The 18,372-nt window shown below is 40.0% G+C and overlaps 1 pseudogene and 2 gene segments (V, D, J or C); all 3 read right to left on the minus strand.

Annotated features, from left to right (window-relative positions):
- Positions 1-18,372, minus strand: part of LOC128587398 (T cell receptor alpha chain MC.7.G5-like) — a 230,641-nt gene that overhangs the window by 196,662 nt on the left and 15,607 nt on the right.
- The window catches only part of LOC128587405 (T cell receptor alpha variable 8-3-like), a 624,669-nt gene that overhangs the window by 165,661 nt on the left and 440,636 nt on the right, over positions 1-18,372 (minus strand).
- Positions 2,447-9,074, minus strand: LOC128587655 (60 kDa heat shock protein, mitochondrial-like; annotated as a pseudogene).

Consider the following 18,372-nt stretch of genomic DNA (forward strand, 5'->3'; position numbering starts at 1 on the left):
CTTGTGTGGGAGGACACAGACAGAGTCAACGCAGATGTGCCCAAACCATGTGGGGAGTGGGGGTGTCCATTCTCTTGAAGTTATCTCGGTATTGGGGTTAGATTTATGATTTTTTTTATTGGCAACAGTGGTTGCTATGAGGTTTCTTAGAAGGTGGAGAATAAATGTTAGTCCTTGAAAGTCAATTTTGGAAATTCTAAATCAATGGGTTTGATGTCAAAACAGAAATGATTGATGGAGAAAACCTTTCTTAAGATAGCAAGCAACATGCTATCTGGCTCCTTTGAGTGCCCTTGAGGGAGACCAATTTGCCAGGCTTGTATTTACTATTTCATTTGACTTAGTTGTGGCATTTACATAGTAATGTTTTCAGTTTAACTTGGGAATGTTATTTTAAATCCTATACACGCTGCATATAAAAGTGTCTAAATGAGTTATCTTATGTGTTTACTGTTTTTCAATGCTTGTTTATGTGCCTATTTGAAACTGCTGTTTGCCAATCACTGCCTTTGTTGTAATATACTGTCAGCAGGATCCCCTAATAGGAAATGTGGTGTTCCTCTGGTGTCTGTAGTAACAAACTCCCACACTTGAGGCTTACACCAAATTCTATATGAACACAAGCGATTTCTTTTAGGAAGTACTCAGGTTAGTGGTTTTTAGTTGCGGTGTTTTGGTTTCCTGGTCATTTGTCATTTGTATGGGAGCAGAGGAGAGGTTGAATACAATTGATCTAGTGAATAGAGATGTAGTGGGTAAACGTTTTGTACAGACCAGGACAAGCTTATCTTTTACAATAACTTAATTTCTAACTCCAGTAGCCATTTTGCCTGGCATTAGAAAACTTACTTTTAGAAAATAAAGGATTTTCTTGGTTAAGCATTGACTTTTCTAAATCAATTTAGGATTTCTTCCATCAGTTTAAGTTCTCCCTATCTCTCTCCTTAGGGTGACATGTTAATTCTAGAGGCCTTAACTGGTGTCCTAGTAGTGGCTGGGATGGCGTCTTCCGGGATTCAGAGCTCAGGGTCTGATCTGGGACAATATTGTTTCTAATATTCATATGTCTGAATCCCTGTAGGTCCCTGGATGTTTAATGCTATATGTCCTTTGTTTTATAATATATATATTTTTGAGACACATTCTTGTTGTTTCCCTTGGTAGAGTGCTGTGGTGTCACAACTCATAGCAACTTCAACTCTTGGGCTTAAGTGATTCTCTTGCTTCAGCCTCCCAAGTAGCTGGAACTACAGGCACCTACCACAATGCCCAGCTATTTTTTGTTGCAGTTATCATTATTGTTTAGCTGGCCTGGGCTGGGTTCGAACCTGCTAGGCCTGGTGTATGTGACTGGCACCATAACCACAGTGCTATGGGTGCAGAGCCTGTTTTATGATATTGACACCCCTCTAGGTCCAGTAAGTTTCTCTTAGTTAAATTCTATGCTTTTTGTGTGCTTATAACAATTCAGCTACTCTAATGGCAGTCTGGCAGAGTGGGGCTATCTTGGGTTCTCTGGCCTTTATGACAACACTGCACAGCTGTCTCTGGTGTAAAATTGCAAGATATTGTCACTCAATCTTTCTGAGAAGAATTAGTTATAAGTCCCCTCCACTCTGCATTGCTGCCTCCCCCTACCCTACTGGTGGAAAGGTGTATAGAGGTCATTGCCAATGTCTTGCTTTCTTGCTTTTATCTCTATCACCTCTAGAAATTCTCCTAAACCAAGAAACTGGGCATGTACCGTACTCTGTCCTTGACTGTCCCTCAGGTGTGGATGCTCCTGAGGCTATAGTGACACAGCCTAGGATAGAGTAAGGTACATGCCCAATTTCTTGGTTTGGGAGAATCTCTTGGGGTAATGAGATGAAAGCAAGAAAGCAAGACATTGGCGATGACCTCTGTACACCTTTCCACCAGTAGGGTAGGGGAGGTAGCAATGCAGAGTGGAAGGGATTTGTAACTAATTCTTCTCAGAGAGACTGACTGACAATAGAGTTGTCTAATATAAACAGATTGTTTAAATCTAGGGTTGCATAATTGATCTTTGTATCATCAACATATATTATAACTTTTTAAGACAGATTTTTTAAATCAGGAATGTACATATGTCTTTTTATTCAAAAATACAAAATAAATTATCTGTAGCCATGGACAATGGATGATAGCAGTAAACCATTATATTTGTCAACTGAAACCAGTAATTAATGGTCATAGTGATTTTCTTAAACATCAGCCAACCTTTTCTTTTTTCTCTTAATTTTTAAAAATTAAATCATAACAGTGTACATTAATGCATTTATGGGGTACAATGTGCTGATTTTATATACAATGCTTACATCAAACTGGTTATGTTCTTCAACTGACTTCTTTGTAGTTATAGGTGAGGAACACTGCCTTGAGCTTCCTGTCACAGTTCATTAATGGTAAAGCTCTATTCTAGGAATTAGAACATGCCACCTCCCACACCACGTTCCAGGTCCTTCTCTTCTTTAGGAAGTTCTATGACTACAACTTCTGCTGTAGTTAACAGAGAAGCCACCCCAGCAGCATCCAGAAAGCAGTTCTTACAACCTTTGTGGGATTAATTATCCCCTTTCCCACTATATTCACAAAGTCTCCAATCATGGCATCATAACCAACTTATGAGGAACTTTGTATTATTTTCTCAACTTTCAAAGATCCTTCAACACCTGCATTCTTAGCAATGGTCAATGAAGGAATTTTGAGTGTTCTTTTAATAATTTCTATTTCAATTTTATGATCTTCATTAGCTGGAGATAATGAGTCCAAGGCTGGAATGCACCGAAGCCAGGCACAACCCCCTCTGAGAACAATGTCTTCTTCAACAGCAGCTCTTGTGGCATTAAGGGCATTTGTAACTCTGTCTTTCTTTTCATTTACTTCAACATCACTTGTTCCACCAATCTTCAGCACAACGACTCCATCTGAAAGTTTTGCCAGATATTCATTCTATTTTTCCTTTTCATATGCACTAGTTGTAATCTCTGACTACTCCATGATTTCTTGTATACGTTTTTCAATTTGAGTCTTGTCACCTTTTCCTTTCAAGAGCATGATATTGTCTTTGGTCACAATGACCTCTCCAATTTTTCCTAAGTCATAAGGCTGAACATCTTCAAGGTTTAGGGTCAATCCCTCTTCTCCAAACACTGCCCTACCAGTAGGAATCACCATGTCTTTAAGATGGTTCTTTCTATTATCACCACAACCTGGAGCTTTGACTGCTACAACTTGAAGACCAACTTTTAGCCTATTCAAAACGACTGTGCTTAGAACTCCTTCATCGACATCTTCAGCAATTATGACCAAGGGCTTATGGTAAGCATTGGCAATTTTAAGAGCAGGCACAACTTACTGGACACTAGAAATTTTCTTTTCACTTAATAGAACATAGACATCTTGGAATTCACATTTCCAAACTTTTGATGTGTTAATAAAGCATGGAGAAATATAGCCTCGATCAAACTTCATCCCTTCAATAATTTCTAATGTATCATTCAGTGTTTTTACATTCTTTACTGCGATAATACCTTTTCTTCCAACCTTTTTTATTGCATCAGAAATGGTGCTGCCAATTTCTTTGTCTCCGTTTGCAGAAATCGGAGCAACCTGAGCAATTTCCTCAGGGGCTGTCACAGGTTTAGACTGCTACTTCAGTTCAGCAATGACAGCATTGACAGCTAACATCACACCTCTCCTGATTTCCACTGGATTAGCGCCTTTGCTAATCTTTTTTTTTTTTTTTTGAGACAGAGCCTCAAGCTGTCACCCTGGGTAGAGTGCCGTGGCATTACAGCTCACAGCAATCTCCAACTCCTGGGCTCAAGCGATTCTCTTGCCTCTGCCTCCCAAGTAGCTGGGACTACAGGCACCCACCACAATGGGCTGTTTTTTTGGTTGCAAGCATCATTGTTGTTTTGGCAGGCCCAGGCTGGATTTGAACTCACCAGCTCAGGTGTATGTGGCTGGCACCTTAGCCGCTTGAGCCACAGGTGCTGAGCCAACCTTTGCTAGTCTTTTCAAAGCCTTCCTTGGCAATAGGCCGTGCCAACTACATGGCAGTGGTGTACTATCCCCAGCCTCTTCATTTGTGTTATTGGCAACATCTTGAACAAGTTTAGCTCCACTAATTTTATCCTTTAATTCAATTGACTTTGCAATAGTCACACCATCTTTTGTTACTTTGGGATTTCCCAAACTCTGCAATAATCACTATTCTTCCCTTTGGCCTCATTGTAATGGCTCCAGCATTGGTCTACACTTTGAAGCATTAAGGCTTGGGCATCTCTACCAAATTTAACATCTTTGGCATAAGCCCAAGTGAGATGAGGAGCCAGTGCCCTGAACACTAGTCTTATCTGGCGAAGAACTGTGGGTAATTGATCATTTCTGTGGGGTGGTGGCAGGGTGGCAGGTTGTTGGCAGCAAGTGAGGGTAAGACAGATTTTTTTAACTTAAAAATATCATGATCTAAACTCAAAACTCTTTTTCCCCCTTTTCTTATCTCTAGAGAAAGTTTTCACATTTTATTTTGAGACTTGAATACAAAGAATTTATACTTTTTTCTTTTGTGTTCACTGTGAATTCCTTTCTCTGATACAGGAAGGGGATCAGAACTTCCCTAGCTGCTGCCTAGCTTGGCAAGGAGAAGGGGATTGTCAGCAATAAAATGCACATCTGTTTATATGAAATATTACTTTTCTGCAAAGATAACTAGGATTGGGAGTTAAGACAACCAGTCTTCTAACAACTTTTCATGAGACCAGAAAGCAATTTTAAGTGATTGCCTTCTGAGAAGTCATATGTGGCACTGGTTAAGAGCATTAGCTGTGGAGTCAGATTTGGATTCAAATAAATACTGGGAGTGTGTGACATGTACCAAAGTATTTAACCTCCCTCTGCCTCAGCTTCTATACATTGGACTATTAACCAGGGGTGTTATGAGAACTTAATTAGTTAATGTGTAAAACTCAGAGCAGAAGTCAGTTAGTAGCTGTTGCCAATCAATGTGTTGGAAATATTTTAAATATTTAAAAAATACACGTGTTCTAAACAACACATGTAATCATCAAATCTTAGACTTTCAGTTGTTTCTTTATTTTGCATGTGACAGCTACTTGTAACCATTTTTCACTCTCTTGACATAATTGATTAGTTGTTTAGGCATTATATGAGTGAAACTTCTTTTATCCATATAGAGTTGCTCAATACAAAATAAGCTACCCAGAGTTCACTAAACTTTGAGGTCAAGAGCACAATACTCAAGACTGATAAGTCTGACCCCAACTTCAAGGAATCACCTTCATCAACCACATGTGGATGTGGTCACTTTCATACAACCACGAAGAGTTTGTGTAGACAAAAGACTACTGTCACTACTGACACCAACGACAAGTTTAATGTTTCCTAAAACAAGTTCCAGTATTTTTTAGAAAGACTCACATACTTCAGTGAAACCTGCTATACTCATAATTAGTTTATTACAGGGAAAGGATACATTAGAATTAGCCCAAGAAGGAGATGCATAGGGCAGAGTCTGGTAGGGTTCCAAATGTGAAACTTCATTGTCCTCAGGGATGGGGGGCTCTCTCAGTATCAATGTGTGATGATACTCATGGAATATTGCCAATCTGGGAAGCTCAGCTGAGCTTTGGTGTCCAGTATTTTTATCAGGGCTTCATGATATAGGCATGATTGATTAATTACCTATGTGGTTGAAATGTCTCTATGTTGAGAGATATCTTGTAACCCAAACCTCCCACCCCAATGTACATAATTGGTCTTCCTGGCATAGCCAGCCCCTGACCCCAAGATTATGAGTCTGGCTAGCCCCATTGCCCAGTCATCTTGTTAGCTGAAGCTATCACCTGTAATCCAAGGGGCCTACCATCAATAACAAAGATACTCCTATGATTCCGGAAATTCCAAGACTTCAGAAGTTACCTCCCAGGAGCTAGGATAAAGACCAGACCTGTCTGGCTTTGTGAGGCTGAATTCTTCACTTCACATTAGTAGAAGAACCATCAAGTGTCAATGTCAGAAATTTACATTTTGTCCCACAGAGCCTGGATCACTAGGGCCTCTCACCTCCTGGTTGCAGTTTGGAGGTAATTGGTCTAGTGCTGTTGCAGTGTCCACCATGTACACAGACATACCCTCTGTGGTTTTCAAAAATGATGAAATCTATTTTTGTGTGAACTCTCTTTAAAGTCTCCCCGCTTATATTGGACTATAGCCTCAGTCCCAGAAGCATGGCTTCATATGCTTTCAATTCTCTTTGGTCAGTGTCGGAATTAATGGTATTGGCACCAGGAGCATCCACACTTGAGGGACAGCCTAGGACAGAGTAAGGTACATGCCCAATGGCTTAGATTCAGTCATTCATCAACTATTTGTCACACTCCATGTGGCAGGCACTATTCTGAACAGGGGCATTTAGTGGACCTTAGAGGTTAATGGGAAAGACAGATATTATACAGATGATCACACACAAATACATAGAAATTGTGATAAGGCCTGCAAAGGAAATTACAGGGTTCTTTAAAACAGTAAAACAAGGAGAACACATTTAGGTTGAGAGGGAGGAAAGTGTTTTTTGAAGAAGTGACATTTAATTCAAAACTTAAAAAAGGGTAATTATTACCTGAGTGACTAGAAACTGATTTGATTTGAGCTGCTAAGATCAGCATGATGTGACCTCTAAATTTAACTTTTGCTTTGTCTTCTCCCCACTCCCACCAAATGAGGAAAATAGTTCTTAACTAAATTCGAAATTCAATAGCCCTTTAATCTAAGGTTCTTCCTAGCTCTGGGGGTTAAAAAGAAATGTAGTTATATATTTAGTGAGGTTATGAAGAAATATTCCAAGAGAAGATGACTTTGGAAAGTTTTCTGTTTATCTCATATCTACATCTGCAGCAATGGAAGGTTCTTTTCATTGCAATTTTTTTTTTTTTTGGCCAGGGCTGGGTTTGAACCCTCCACCTCTGGCATATGGAGCCAGAGCCCTACTCCTTGAGCCACAGGTGCCACCCATGGAAGGTTCTTTTCCATCTTTTAGTAGATGGGCACCTGTGGGATCTGGCTAATAAGATCACTGTACTTTCTTCTTTACAGCATAGGACAGAGTATTTTCTCTGGCTCTAGTTACTTATCATTGTTGGCCACCTTCAAACAAAGAATCATTTTACGTAAATATTTAGGAAATGGCCCTGCCTGTTATAGATTTATTTTAGATTTAAGTTTCTTTTTAACCCCCAGAGCTAGTAAGAACCTTAGATTAAAGTGCCCTTGAATTTCAAATTTAGTTAAGAGCCATTTTCCTCATTTCGTGGGAGTGGGGAGGGAGAAGTGCTAAGATTAAATTTAGAGGTCACATCATGCTGTTCTTACCAGATATGTCTTGGTCCAATTATCAAAATTAACTTTATTCTTTTGCATAGTCACATTTTTTTTTTCCAGGCAAAGGAATCAGAAATCTTTGTAAATAGCATTGTGAACTGTACCTCAGTGAGATGAGACAAGTATACTGCAATGAAAGGTTAACCAGCTCCGATACTTGGCTTAAAGGATTATTGTAATTTTCAACTGGTGTGCCATGAAAGGATCTCAGGTGTGCTGTGAAAATTTTTAAGATCATTAATTAAACTATTTTCAAAAGAATTTTAAAGGACAGTAAGTACATTCTTTTTTTTATTGCTCTTTTTTTTTTTTGGATCAACATAGTATAAATGTGCAATGGAAATTTAACTATAGGTTCAAGTGTGCCATGAGATAAAAAAGGTTGAAGATACTGGATTATTGGAATGAAAGTCTCGGTGGGTCTCAGATTGAACACTGGGAAATGTGTGTGTTCTAAGGACAAGAAAGAAAGAGGAGACTACTTTACCTAGACTAAGCACATGGGGATTTGGGGAGGGATATTATCTGGCTCACAGAATCATCAGACAGGCTAGAAGAAGAGACTCTATGCCTGACTTCCAGGAGCAGTGATCAGAATCACCCATACAACCGGTGTGGTAAAGAAGTTGCTTTCCCTGTCCCAATCACAGCTGCCCCCCGTGCCACCAGCCACAGAGCATACAGCCAAACTGGTCCAATCAGGAAGATTCAATTGCTGCCAGTCTGAGCCCATATAGCCTCTACTGTCCCTAAACCAAGAAGAGGGATGCCCCTGCCTATTCTATTCTTCATTTGGCTCATTTTCTAATCAAAGACTTGGCTGAATACAGGTCTGCACCCTAGTTGCAAGGGAGCCTGGGAAAGGTTGTTGTTAAAAAATTTCTACCTTAGAAAGGTGAGGTTCATAGTGTATGGAACTATCAATGTGGAGATGATGTTTGAATCCTTTCTGGAATCAGTTCATGATGTTGTTCACTAAAGTAAAAGAGAATACCTAGAGATATACAAAACAAAAGTGATTGCAGCAATAAGAAAAAGAGTCTCAAAGATTAGGAATTCTCAGCCTTAGAAGATGAAAAATGAGAGGAAATGTGTGGAAGTTTTAATATTTAAAATGTCATAAGCAATAGTGAAATGAACTTGGATCATTAAAATAGCAGAACTAATGTTTGAAGCTGATTTAAGAAAAAGGGCCTTATATCACATAAAGCCACATCCTTACAAGTGTCATCATGGTTTGAATTTTTCATTAATTTGCCATTACATGTTAAGAATTTCAGGGATGAGAAATGAAAACTAGTTTTTAAGGGTCATCATAGTACAAATAATAGAAAAATAAATCAAGATTACCAATGATTTTCTTGCCATGCCATGTGGATGACACTTATTTTTGTCCTTACTCTTTATCTAAATCAAGCAGAGCAATTTCCTAAATATTTACGTGAAATGATTATTTGAAAATGGCCGGCAGTAATAAGTGACTAGAACCAGAGAAAATGAAATGTATAAAATATTAATTACGGAATTAAGGAATATATGGTCAAGCATTGAGCTTCTTTCTGAATTCTAGAAATATTTAAAGAGGAGAGGCAGTCTTTCCTCCAGTCCTTCTTGATGGTTCTTTCCCCATCCAGGGATAGCTTCCACATGCACGCAATGCACGCACAGATAAGCACTGGGCTGGCCACTTATGTGAAGGGCCCCTCTGCAGATCACTGGGGTCTTCTCCCCATGAATGTCTCTCCTCTCAGCTATTCTGGCCCATGAACTCGTTCTGCCTTAGTCTTCTCTAATTCTCAGTCTGTCTTTTCAACTCAGGGAACCCACCAGGATCTGCTTCAATTCCCTTTGTCTGCCCTGTGGCTGAGAATCTCTTTTGAGGGACTAGCTAGGGCAGTGTTAGGGCTCACCTCATTTGTTTCCCATCTCTATGGATCACGCTCATTCATTGCTTGTGTATGGTGGTTTGAAAGTCATTGTTTTCTGTAATTTGGGGCTTTTGTTGTTGTTGTTGTTGTTTCAAGTGGAAAAGTAAATCTGCTATCTGTTACTCCGGCGTGGCTAGAAGCAGAAGTCCAGGTAGTATGATTTTTAATGGTTGTATCCATTATACAAATGAGCCCCAAATTTTTAAATGAATTCCTCTAATGTTAGACATTGGGATTTCCCCTCCTTCTCCACTCTTTTAAGTAAAGTTCTCATTTTGAAAATATAAATCTTTGTACACATTTGACTGTTTTCTTAAGAAGGAATTTCTGGGAGTGGAATTTCTAGAAGTAGAATTACAGATTCAGAGTGCATGAAGCCAATATATATTGCTAAATTAATTTTCAAGCCCTAGGAAGTAGCTTTCTGTTTGACATAGCAATCTACAGTGGAGGAAGAATTTGCCACCAGTAGCATCCAAGGGAGCAAATGCTCCTCCAGTGGTCTTGTAGCCCATACATGCTTCTAGGTCTTTGTTTACCAAGTCAGTGTATATTAGGGGGTCCTAATCTGTAAGAGTCTTTCTTTACTTGTGTTCTGGACTCACTGTTCTTTCATAACCACACAGAGTTTATATTCTATGCGGGGTAAAAAGACAATCTATAAGGAAGCAAAGGAAAACACCTGGAGGCATGGAAAGGAACTCAGAAAGCAGGTCCTTTCTGATGAAAAAGATAAAATGTTCTCAAGACTTCTTTCCAAACCCTCAAGGAGCTAAAAGTAGATTTTCCATTTGATCCTGCAATCCCATTACAAGGTATCTACCCAGAAGGAAAAAAATAATTTTACCATAAGGACATTTGCACTAGAATGTTTATCGCAGTTCAATTTACAATCAGCAAGATTTGGAAACTACCCAAGGGCCTGTCCTCAAGGAGCTTGCAGTATGTTTGTTTCACAAACTGCCTGATTCATGGGAATGAGACTTGACTCAGTTCTTTGGACAGAGTTCTGGCAGCCCCACTCCAGCTAGAAGCTGGTCCCTGGTGGGTGCTCTATATGCACCTACAGATTTTATGACTGATAGTCAAAAGGGAAGCCGACCAAGTCAGCAGCTTCTACTAGTTCATTCATTTGACTCCAGAGCAACCTGATACAAAGAAATTGCTTTGCCTCTTTACACCTGGCATTCTTTCTGCAACCACACTGTCCATGCAATAAACATTGAGGACGCTGAGAAATTTGAGACCAGGAAGCCTGTCTCTGTGAATGATCTTGTTAACTCTGTGAAGAAATTTTTATCCACGTTTGTGTTTTCTCTCTTTACTTGTGAGTTTATTAGATGGAAAAGTGTTTCAATTTCTAGGAAGGATCAGTGGAGCTTCAGACAGATAAGGCATTTCTTATAAGAACAGCTTTTTGCTTTCTCTGTGTTAGGGCCAGTGTCTCCTGTGTTTTCTTCTATTTCGTGCTGAAATTCCACTTGGACCCTCCAACCTCAGCACTCTTTACCTTCTTTCAGGGAAGTGATCCAGCTGTGTCTAGTACTTAAAAACAGGAAGCTATAGGAACATGTATCACCAATAGGGAGGCTGCTGACAGTAGTCACTGGGACAGCTACCCAGGCCAGTATCTAACTTCTGAAGGGGGATAAGACACTGTGAGAACAGACAGAGGATTGGGTGTCTTCCCACTCTGTGTCCTCTCTGTTCACAAGGAGCAAAGGCAGTGTCTTAGCCTAGATTCTCTTAAAAAGCAGAGTCTAAGAAAGGTTTCGCATACAGGGCATTTATTTGGGAAGTGATCTCAGGGAGCGGGAGTGAGGGATCAAGGGAGAAGGAGCTGGCAGTGGGGAAAGCCGATGCAATGGTGCATATGTACAAAATACTTACAAAATATTCTGTGCACATTGGCAACCTATTTGTAAAATTTTGTAACAAACATTTTGTAAATAAAAGTATATTGAGCTACAATTTCCTTTTTTTCTTGTGGATAGCAAGTTTCTGGGCAGCCTTTGAGACACTCTGTGCAACGCTCACATTGACGCCAGAGGAAAGCTGCATAGACATTTATTATGTAGGTCAAATACTTTGATGAATAAAACAAGACAGAGAACCAAATTTAACATCATCTGACTTGGAGTTCCGGGAGTGGGGTAAGGTTGGGGAACAGAACTCTGAGGATTCTTCAGCTTCAGCCAGCCACACATGGTAGGTTAAACAGAGTAGCTGCATTTCACACAGTATCTTCTGAAAACCCAAGGGCAGGTTTCTTCTCTTTTTTAAAGCTGTCCTCATAAACATCTCTGGCTTCCTCATCTGATACCCCTGTTTCTCTGCATATAACTTCATATTCTTTTCCTAGTCTTATTTTTTTTTCCTCGGAAGTGTTAACAATTTGTTCATGTTTCTTCCAATGCACTGTAGGTGTTGTTGTCTTGTCAGGGTTTTACTTTACTCATCTGGTTTTCACTCATGTATTATCACAATGGTGAATAATTTTGACCTTGTAGTCATTATCTACTTTGGGGATTCCTTCCCATCCCATGTCATCTCCACTGGGAAGAATCTAGAGGTCATTTCTGTACTAAGTGAGCTCCTTTCCCTGGCTATGTGGGATCTGGGTAGTTACCAGGCTCATTAATTTGGACTAGAGATATAAAAAGGGGAGTTAGACAGTATTTGCATTAGAGCTATTAAACCCTGTGGGGTTCAAACTGGAGTCATCCCCTGGCAAATGAAAGATGGGTATAGTCAATTCAAGTTATTGAGGAGTAGAGTCTGATAGATTTACAGTGGAATCTGGTCTCCCAAGAGAACTGATTATGTATTCAGAGAGAAGTATGTTCAGAAAGAATAGCCAATTGATTTTCTTTCTTTCGTGAGGCCTAGTTGTATTTTTAAAAAATGGATTTTAAGAACTCTCCAGTGTCCTTTCAGAAAATCTTCCATTCTCGGAGCTACTATGAATGGGTTACACAAAAAATACCATAAATTCAGGGTCCCTCATTCTATATATCACAATTGATTTTTTAAAACCACTTCACAAATACACAGTTATCTCTATTAAATTTTATTTTGGAAGTTTCTGTCCATGTTTCTGTTTGTTCAGAAGATTTTCAATCTTTGATTTATGATATAAATAAACATATTAGCTACCGATCTCAACAATTTGCTATCTATGCATTTGATGGGCATATCTTATGTGACTTCACAGGTTGGGATGAAGGAGAAAATCCTGTGGTGCAACAATAGAGACATTTCTCTAAATCAGATCTTTATATATGACCCTTCTCTCAGACGTGGATCCATCAGCTGTAACATCATGTGGAACAGCAAGATGAAAAGAAAAGACAGTTGGGCGCCAAATGAACTTACATTGAATAGTGGTAATACTTAGCCCTACGACTTACTAGATACTACTAGGTTTCAAGTAGCTACCACAGCTCTCCAGTCCTCAGTGCCCTCATCTGTATACTGGGTATAACAGCACCACACTTGTAATTTTCTGATGAGGATTACAAAGAACATTGAGAGTTGAAAAAGTATATGGTCAAGAATGGAGACTTTGGGGTTCAGTGCCTGTAGCACAATGGTTATGGCATCAGCCACATACACTGAGACTGGTGGGTTCGAGCCTGGCCTAGGCCAGCCAAACAACAATGACAACTGCAACAAAAAATAGCTGGTGGTTGTGGCGGGCGCCTGTAGTCCCAGCTACTTGGGAGGCTGAGGCAAGAGAATCAATTAAGCCCAAGTGTTTGAGGTTGCTGCAAGCTGTGATGCTACGGCACTCTATTGAGGGTGACAAAGTAAGACTCTATCTCAATAAAACAAAAAAAAGAATGGAGATTTTGGAGTAGTTTATCTGTGTTTGTATGTCAGCTGTCCTCTTACTAACTCTGTTTTCTCAGGCAAGTTAGTTTATTTCTTTGTACCTTGGTTTTCTTAACTTTAAAGACTCATCACCAGACCTACTCCAGGAGGCTGTAGTGAAGGTTGAATCAATTGATATACATGACACTTGCAGAATGGCACTTCATACATAATAAGCACTTGGTGTTAGCTATTATTATGGATAGTACAATAAGGCTTATGATAAATACATCACTTAACAAATGATACCTGCTATGGACTTTTGATCTGCCTAAATTAATGATACAGTGAGAAAAAAATTACCAAATGTCTTGCAAACATTTGACACAGTTTAAGTCCATGGAAATTCCTTAAATTGAGTAGCCTTGTTTTAAAAATATCTTTGGTGTTGGAATATTATGCAAAAATAAAGAAATATGGAGACTTTACCTCTTTCATGTTTACATGGATGGAGCTGGAACATATATTCTTCTTAGTAAAGTATCTCAAGAATGGAAGAAAAAGTATCCAGTGTACTCAGCCCTACTATGAAACTAATTTATAGCTTTCATATTAAAGTGATAACCCAATTATAGCCCAAGAATATGCGGAAAGGGGAAAGGGAGGGGAGGAGGGAGGATGGGTGCAGGGAGGATAATTGGTGGGACCACACCTACAGTGCATCTTACAAGGGTACATGTGAAACTTACTAAATGTAGAATATAAATGTCTTAACACAATAACTAAGAAAATGCCAGGAAGGCTATGTTAACCAGTGTGATGAAAGTATTTCAAATTGTATATAAAACCAGCGCATGGTACCCCATGATTGCATTAATGTACATAGCTATGATTTAATAAAAAAAAAGTTCTTTGGTGAACTCATTCTGGATCATACTGATTACTGGATTATTTTCTAAGTTGTGATCAAACTAATGAGAAGTTTTTTTTCCCATGCTCCCTTCTGTATTGTCTATACTGGAATAATTTTATTTGAGTAATAGCAGTTCAAGCTGGAGAGCAGGGCCAGATTCACAGATGTGAGGACTGCACAGTCTTATGGGACAACAGCTTGGTGGGCCCCATGCTTTAATGCTTTCCTGTCACCATCTTGAAATTTGTAATGGGTTTTGAATAAGAGGCTCTGCACTTTCATTTGCACTGGGCCCTGCATGTTTTGTAGTCAGTCTTGTTAAAGGCCTGTGTCTCCTGGAAGCTGAGGGACTGAGCATTCTCCATTTGCTGATCACTCATCCCTGTTCAGAACAAGGAGGCAGCGAAGCTCTCTATTACACAGCCATTCTCTGAGGCATGTGGGATTTTTATTTGCCCTCTACTCCACTTTTCCATTACCTTTTATCGCCACAGGACAATTTTCTAAGGTCCTTAACTTGCCAATAGAAGAAAGCACAAATATGGCCTTCTGGAAGATGCCTTCACAACAAACCTTCTTATGGTTGAGAGTAGGATTCCTTCCTGTCATTTGTCCTCAAACTCACAGGTCACCTGCAGTCAGAGGATCTGGATCAAGGCTCTCGACTGTGTGTCCTTTTGTCATCAGCAGGAGCAGTAACAACAGCTGATCCTGAAGGAGCTTTTCATGGAGGAGAAGACTCTGAGCTCAGACACCAGACACTGTTGGTTCTGATGTTAATAACAATCTTCCCGCTTTCATCTTGACTACCTGTAGTTTATTCTTAGCACAGCAGTTGGAGTGAGACTTTTAAATGGCAGTCAGATTATAGCATGTGTTTCTCAAACCCTCCTGGGAATTCTCATTCCACCCAGCCCTTGCACATACTAGCTATTTCCTAATTTAGGACTAGAGTCTTTCCTCTGGCTGGAGAGCTCTCAGCCCAGACAACTGAAAGACTCACTCACTCGTCTTCTTCAAATGTTCTCCTCCCAGTAAGCCTATTGTGGCATTTTACCTAAGATTACAAAGGGAACCAGCCTCCTTCTGCCCCACCCAGCGTGCCCTGTGCCCTAGCCAGCTCTGATTCTCATCTCCATAGACTTGTCTTCTAATATGCTGACTAATCATGTTTATGCTTATTACTGCAATCTTTATAACATCTGATATCTTTATGCATGTTGCTAAAGATATAGCAAAGAAGAGAGCCTGGCACACACTGGACACTCAATAAACACTTGTTGAAAAAGCTTTGTTGATGACAAACACACTTTGTGCATTACAAAGGGGCTGGAGACATTCTCCCCCATGGCCATACATATCTATTCTACATTTACACCAACTACATGCCCAGCCCTGTGCTAGTGCATTTTACATGCTGAGCAGTAAAGGTAACCAACTGCCTGAAGGGTGGCATTCCAGAGAGAGAATTGGTTTTCCTAATAGAGCTTCAGCCTACTGCTTGAGTCAATTAATCTTGGGCAAGTGCTGAGGTAGTAGATCAGGACTAGAGGCCCCAAGTTTCCTTTATATTCTTATAATCACCTAGCTTGGTGCCCAGCCCCCATGCCAGCACAAGGCCTGCTGTTTTCCCAATAATGCAACTTAAAAGTTCCACAGCTCAAGCCTGGGGTCTCCTTTTAGACTCTGACATTGGCCCTGCTAGATTGCTGTCTGCTGTCTATATGGGAACCACGGGGCATGTGTTGCTCCTGGGGAAACTCCACACTGCTCCTTCTCTTGTTTTTATGAATTTTCTCCCATAAACACTGTTCTAGAAGGTCTGCTATGTTTGATGTTTACTTGACATATATATCATCTCATTTTAAATGTCATAAAAACTTTGGCAAGTGGTTATTATTTTTCCACATTTTTTGATGAGAAAAGTGAGGCTTAAGTATGAAACTTGCCTAAGGGCAGAGGGCTCATAGTAGAAAAGTCTGGACAGGCAGGAATTTCTTCTGACACCAAGTCTGATGTGCACGCTATTGTATTATTAGAATCTTTGGGTCTCAATGCAGTAGGATAGTAGTTTCAAATATCATATTTTCCTTATTTAAAATTTATTTATTTTTTCCCTACAGAATCTGTTTGCCATAAATTCTGGGGGATGAATCTTACTGATCCAAGAAAGGGAGATTGCAAGAGAACAAAGAACAAAGAGTCGAATTTTTAACTTTGTATTTCAAAACGGACTTAAAAAGTCTCAAGAGGAGAAAATATCAAAGTATTTTTGAATTACAGGACCCAGGCATCTGAATTATTTTCTTTCTTTTTATTTTTTGAGATAGGATTTCTCTCTGCTGTGCAAGTAACCGGGACTACAAGCCTGTGTCAGCATGCTTGGATAATTTTTGTTTGTTCGTTTTTAGAGACAGTGTCTCACTATGTTGCTGAGTCTGGTTTCAAACTCCTGGGCTCAAGAGCTCCTCCCCAATTAGCCTCCCAGAGGGATGGTATTTCAGGAGTGAGCCAATTGCCTGGCCTATTTCTCCTTTTGAGAATTTACATGTCAAGATCAGAACCTGAGGTTTCAGGGCAGTTTTTTTTAATCACACATCCTGAGTCTAAAACTCTAAGCTAGTAACGCTGATGACAAAAGCTACAAGATAGGTTGGCCATCAGCCACAAACAGAATTTTTTCTTCCTTCTTATCTGGAATTCTGAGAGAAACTAGCTTTACAGAATGACCTACTGCAACGTATTTCACACCCAGTAGGGTAGCAGTGACACTATGATCTTTGAAAATGTTGTCTTCCGGTTAGCACCTGTGGCTCAGTGCATAGGGCGCTGGTCCGGTATACCAAGGGTGGTGCGTTCAAACCCAGCCCTGGGCACACTGCAACAAGCCAGGCGTTGTGGTAGGTGCCTGTAGTCCCAGCTACTGGGAGGCTGAGGCAAGAGAATCGCCTAAGCTCAGGAGTTGAAAGTTGCTGTGAGCTGTGTGACGCCATGGCACTCTACTGAGGGTGATAAAGTGAGACTCTGTCTCTACAAAACAAACAAACAAAAAAAAAACTGTTGTCTTCTAAAAAATATCTTCTGTAAATATTTGCTAGCTTGAGGGAGTTCATGGAAAGTAGCTGGGAATTGAGAACTGTGTCCCCAGGGGACCTCATTGAAGAAGGTCCATGGTATAGTGTAGGTAAAGAATGTGGTTGAGTTCCAGAGGATCAAGAGAGCAAGTGGGGGTCAAGGTAGCTGGAAGAGAATGAAAGCCTGCACACTGAGTCTCAGAGAAATTTTCAGAAGCACCCCATAACATTTACACTTAGATCTTATTGAGCAGAACTTAGTTTATAGCCATACCTTGTTCCAAAGTGGTCTGGGTAACACAGGCTTTATTTGAGGGGCAGAATAAAGGAAGGGAAGCCAGCAGAATGGATGTTGATGGAAAAATAGTAGGCTGTACCACAAAGGACAAAGAAGGATTTTGTATAATAATAAAAATCCAGAGAAAATGGATAATTTCCTGAACACGATTAATGCTAAAAAGACTTTATGGAGAGATGTATGTCATAAACCATATACACCAAAAACATTGCAGCTAAGTCAATAAAACAAAAGCAATTTGCAAGGCAAATTTGATAATGTAAGTGGAAGATTTTGGCCAGGTGTGGGGCTCATGCCTATAATCCTAGCACTCTGGGAGGCTGAGGTGGATGGCTTGCCTGAGTTCACAGTTTCGAGACCAGCCTGAGCCAGAGCGAGACATCCCCCCACCCCACCTCTAAAAATAGTTGTAGAGGGCACCTGCAGTCCCAGCTACTTGGGAGGCTGAGGCAAGAGAATCTCTTAAGCCCAAGAGTTTGAGGTTGCTGTGAGCTATGATGCCATGGCATTCTACGGAGGGCGACATAGTGAGACTTCGTCTCAAAAAAAATAAAAGTGGAATATTTCAACATTCCATTTTCAGAATGTGACAGGTTTAACAGAAAACAAAAACAAGGGCATAGGAAGATTTAATGCCCCACATACATAAATTTGTAGCTTTCAAATAAAATCAATTACGATTATGTATTTGACCTCAAAGTAATTCTTAATGAAAGCTTAGCTCTTATAGGTATCTTCTTTGATCATAATCCAGTAAACATAAAAATTAGTAATAAAAAGGGAAAAAAGGTTAACTGTTTTGATATTAAGAAATGAAGTTCTAGGCTCTGTGCCTGTAGCACAGTGGTTAGGGCGCTGGCCAGATACACGGAGGTTGGCGGGTTTGAACCTAGCCTGGGCCTGCTAAACAATCATGACAAC

Source organism: Nycticebus coucang, chromosome 6 (genome assembly GCF_027406575.1).
Source record: "Nycticebus coucang isolate mNycCou1 chromosome 6, mNycCou1.pri, whole genome shotgun sequence".
Taxonomy (NCBI): domain Eukaryota; kingdom Metazoa; phylum Chordata; class Mammalia; order Primates; family Lorisidae; genus Nycticebus; species Nycticebus coucang.